The sequence below is a fragment of the Gossypium hirsutum genome, chromosome D04, assembly GCF_007990345.1.
Source record: "Gossypium hirsutum isolate 1008001.06 chromosome D04, Gossypium_hirsutum_v2.1, whole genome shotgun sequence".
Classification (NCBI taxonomy): domain Eukaryota; kingdom Viridiplantae; phylum Streptophyta; class Magnoliopsida; order Malvales; family Malvaceae; genus Gossypium; species Gossypium hirsutum.
The window spans coordinates 55,158,673-55,163,769 of NC_053440.1; the positions used below are offsets into that span (position 1 = coordinate 55,158,673).

Here is a 5,097-nt window from a genome sequence, read left to right on the forward strand (position 1 = left end):
TTTTAATTGGGTCTTTGGGATTTTCTTCTGAGGGGGTGGCCGGGGCCACGGCCACGGCGGGTTTTGATAACCTCCATTTTTTGAAAACTAATCATATTTTAAATCTTTTTTAGTTTTTTACGTAGTCTCGAATTTTGTAATGGGGATGCTGGCCTTAGCTTGCCGTGTAGATTCCGCCGTTCCACCACCTGGCTACTCAGCTTTCATTTCCGGGAAAAACTCCCTTGCCACGACGGTCCCATTTTCTTCCTTCACCAACACCAGCGCCGCAGCCGTCGACTCTACTAATTCTAACTTAACCCATTGGTCCTCTGCTCATTCCTCTACTCTCTACCGTATCGATAGCTGGGGCGCTCCTTACTTCGCCGTCAATGACTCTGGCAACATCACCGTCAGTCCCCATGGTTCGAGCACTCTATCCCGCCAAGAAATCAACTTATTGAAAGTCGTCATGAAAGTTTCGGATCCGAAATCAGTAGGCGAACTCGGGTTACAGATGCCACTCATCGTTCGATTCCTTGATGTGTTGAAAAACCGGCTCGAGTCACTTCAATCGGCTTTTGTATCAGCAATTCAAACACAAGGTTATGAGTCCTGTTACCAAGGCGTTTATCCCGTGAAATGTAACCAAGACCGGTTCGTTGTTGAAGATATAGTCAAATTCGAGACACATTTCCGGTTCGGTTTAGAAGCCGGGTCAAAACCCGAACTCCTCCTTGCTATGTCTTGCCTTTGTAAAGGAAACCTAGAAGCTTTATTGATCTGTAATGGTTTCAAAGATGCTGAATACATTTCACTTGCTTTACTTGCAAGGAAGTTCCAGTTCAACACAGTGATCGTACTTGAGCAAGAAGAGGAAATGAAATTGGTTATTGACATAAGCAAAAAGCTTTCGGTTCGACTGGTGATTGGACTTCGAGCTAAGCTAAGAACCAAACACTCGGGTCATTTCGGGTCAACGTCGGGTGAGAAAGGGAAATTTGGGTTAACAACGAACCATATTTTACGGGTCATTAAAGACTTACATGATTCGGACATGCTTGATTGTTTATAATTATTACACTTCCACATCGGTTCTCAAATCCCTTCCGCGGTTTTACTTCAAGATGGTGTCTCCGAAGCTGCACAAATTTATTCGAAATTAACCCAACTCGGCGCTGACATAAAGGTTATCGATATCGGAGGCGGTCTCGGGATCGATTACAACGGTTCAAAATCTGGTAATTCATATCTTTCCGTATCATATGGTCTCGAGGAATACGCTTCGGCTGTTATGAATATGATTCGGGTTATTTGTGATCGTAAATCGGTCAAACATCCGATTATTTGTAGCGAAAGTGGAAGAGCTATTGTTTCCCATCATTCGGTTTTGATATTCGAGGCCATGTCTACAACTGATATGGCACCATCGACGAACCAAATTAACCTTCCTTTTATCGAGCTGTCCGAGGATGCTCGTAGTGACTATTGAAATATGAGTGATGCAGTAATGAGACATGACAATGAGACATGTTTGTTTTATGCTGATCAGTTAAAACAAAGAAGTGTCGAACAATTTAAAGAAGGGAGTTTAGGGATCGAACAGTTAGCTATTGTCGATGGGTTATTCGATTTGGTTACGAAAATTATTGACGGAACTGAACTTGTCAGGACATACCTCATAAACCTTTCGATTTTCACTTCGATCCCAGATTTTAGAGTATTGGTCAAAATTTTCCTATCGTCCCTGTAATACCCAAATTTTGCTCGGCCCGAGCCCAACTATTAAAACCCAGATATGAAAAATAATTAAAATAAAAATAAAATGTCCAGATAATGTCCATAGTTACAAGCCCAATTCACTCCTTAACCCAAATACTAAACCTATCAGACCCACCAAGCCCAACAACCCGAATTACATCAAACCGAGCCCAAAATACTCTAACCCAGTTTACAGGGCCCGATTCCAAGTGAAACCCTAGCCTTCAGCAACTTTCTGCCCTTGCGCCGCAGCCAAACCAAATCGCCGTGCGTGCTGCGCCTCCGTGCCAAGTCCGCACGTGTACATCTCTAGGCTGGCCTTCTACCTGCAATAGCAACAAACAACTAGCGACGCAAAAGAAAACAAAAATAGCAAGCAAATAACAAAAATAGCAAAATAGATTTTGGATTTTTATTATTTTTTTCTTTTCGATTCTGTTATACAAGACCGATTCTAACACTGTAAGAGGCCTTTTTTTGACACGAATATGGAATAGAAAAAAAAAGGATTCAGAGCAAAAAAGGTGATTTTGAGTTTTTTTTCTTCGTTCCTCTCGATTTTTCTTTTTTCGACTTTTAGATTTCTTTTTCTTTTATTTACTGTTTGGGAAAGGGGAACGAAAGGAGAGTGAAGGATTTTACCTTTGTGGTGAGGCCGAACCCTCGTCCTCTTCGTTGTAATCGGAGATAGAGCGAAGGATCGGGGCCTCCAAACATCGGTTGGGTGAACGGCGCACAGAGGGGAGGAGATCTTGTTTTTTTCTAGGGTTCCATAGGTTTTTTATTAAAATGGATTAAAAATATGTTGATTTTAGGCTTAACTTTAGCATTTATTTGCTAAAGGAAATGATGCAGTTTGGAGGCTTGCGACCCGCGCAGTGACCCGACCCGAGGGAAGGATCCGCACGTTTTTTCTCAACGGTCTATTTGCGCAATAGGCCCCTTTGTATTCGGTGTCGTTTCAATTCAGTTTTCTTCTTTTTTAAATTTATACTGTGCATTTAATTTCGATTGCATTCAAGTCCTCTGTTAAGTGACGTCGTTTTTAGTGTTTGGACTTGAATGTCCGAACCTTTGAGTTTAATTTCCGTTTCTGTCCCTTAGATTTGACTCAATTAATAATTTAGTTCGTTTTTAATTCTAGTTGTAATTTATTTATTTATTGTTAGATATTATTTTGACATGGTTACTTCTAACATTATTTTAATATTTAAATTTAATATTGTTTTTTAAGCTTATTATTAGTATAATTTAAAATATAATATTATCATTTAAATTATTAATTATATTATTTAAAGTTATCATACATTAGTTTTTTAATTCACTATACGTTCTTTTAAATTTTTTTAATATATTAGTATTTAATTTATCATTTATCAATACATATTTTTGTAGATCGGATATAGCTTATATATTTTAATGTTTTTGTATTTACCTTTTAATACTTTGCATGTCAAATATTTATATGGTAATACTTCTTATATAATGTTTTTCCTTATACGTATTGGTTACTAAATATTCTTTTAAAAAATAAGCTAATGTTGTGATATTATGTATTATTAATTTTAATGTTTTTATGTATTTTCATATGTATTTTAAATATATTTTATTCCCATGTAATTTACCTCTTTTAAATTTTTACTTATTTACATAATTCCTACCTTTTTATATATTTATATGGTTATGTTTTATACTATTTTTGTAAAGTTAGTATGGGTATATTCTTTGTTATAGGTTCGTTTCAAAATGTTATTGTAAATTCATGTATAATGTGAGTAAAATTATTGTTGTTACTTCATTTGTATTTATTTATTGCTTATTCGGCTACTTCTTAGTTTAAGTTTGAATTATCATTGATCTTTTACATTACATGTTTCTTTTAAAATTTTTACTTTTATCATTCTATTTCATATTAAAAAAGCTTAGCGTTCATAATTCCCGAAAGAATTGTGCCCTAATTTACGGGGTTCTAATTTTTCTCGATGAAATTAGATAGCCATGTGCTTATTTTATTAAAACCGTGCAATTTTAAAATGAAGCATATGGGATTTCAGAATGTTGGATCCTAACTTACTGAACGTGACATTCTGTTATCCTGATTTTCAAATAAATGATGTTTAATGTTTAAGAACTTCGAGAAATCGAAACCTAACTTACTGGATTCTGATTTCTCGTTTGACTTAAATGGCTGAACAACCTTCTCAAAATGCATGATTTTTAAATTTGAAAATTAAAAGACATACTAAATTTTGACGATTGAATTGTTGCACTCTAACTCACTGAGTGTGGCAATTTATTTTTTTCAAAATGAATACATCTTGCTATTCAATTTGGTTGATTCAAATTTTAAATTTCAAAGGATCGTATTTTAAAATCTTTTTCAAAATTTTGACCTTAAGACATTAAACAATCAATTCGGTACCAATTTTGGGCGTTACGAGGGTGCTAACCCTTCCTCGTACGTAACCGACTCCCAACGTATTTTCTCAAATTTCGTAGACCAAAATCATTTTTTAATGGTGAACCGGTTACACCCTAATAAAAGATCGGTGGCGACTCTCATTTTATTTTCAAAGTCGATCCCCTTTTTTTTCTAACATAAAAATGGTTTCGACAGTCCCCATTCATTGTTTGGATCAAAAGCCGGAAGTAAAGGCTATTTTGTCGGATTTAACTTACGATAGTGATGGGAAGATCGATAAGTTCATTGGAGGTGAAGCCAACCCACCTTTACACAAGCCGGGTAATGGCCAGTACTATTTGGGGATGTTCTTGGGCGGGGTTAATCAAGAAGCTCTCGGCGGTGTCCACAACCTATTCGGCAGTCCGAGTGTTGTTACTGTCTTGCAAAGCGACGATCCACATAGCTTCGTAATAACACATGCAATGCCTGGCCCATCATGCGTGGACGTCATTCGAGTCATGCAACACGAACCCAAACTCATGTTCGAAAACCTTAAGCACCGTGTCGTAGAATTTTACGGCATTGATGTTGGTAGTTGTTTAGCTAGCACGGTTGCTCGTTCTTTCCACAACATGCCTTATCTCGAACCAAGATCTTCGTGTTCGTTGATCGCCATGAATAACAGTGGCTTTTATTATTGTAACGAGGAAGATTATTATGCGGGTTCAGAAACTGGGGCTAATAAGGATGAGCACTGGTCCTATTGCTTCGCTTGAGGCAACAGTTGTTTCACTAATTGCTTTGTTGTATGTGTTTTAATGTCTTGTCGTTATTAATTATGTATTCCATTTTGCAGTGCGTTTATTGTCTTTGTTTTATTGTTTCTTTGATGAAGACTTATTTTAGTTTTAGCTTAAGATTTTAGATGGTTGTTTCTTTACTATTTTAATTTT

At 36.5% G+C, this 5,097-nt stretch overlaps 1 long non-coding RNA gene and 1 pseudogene across 1 annotated transcript; one reads left to right on the top strand and one right to left on the bottom strand.

Annotated features, from left to right (window-relative positions):
• Positions 1 to 5,097, top strand: LOC107898577 (arginine decarboxylase-like; annotated as a pseudogene).
• On the bottom strand, positions 1,779 to 2,902 carry LOC107898578 (uncharacterized). The gene is made up of 2 exons (XR_001684451.2): positions 2,383 to 2,902; positions 1,779 to 2,066 (listed from the first exon to the last, which is right to left on the bottom strand). It is a non-coding gene; the product is annotated as an uncharacterized lncRNA (long non-coding RNA).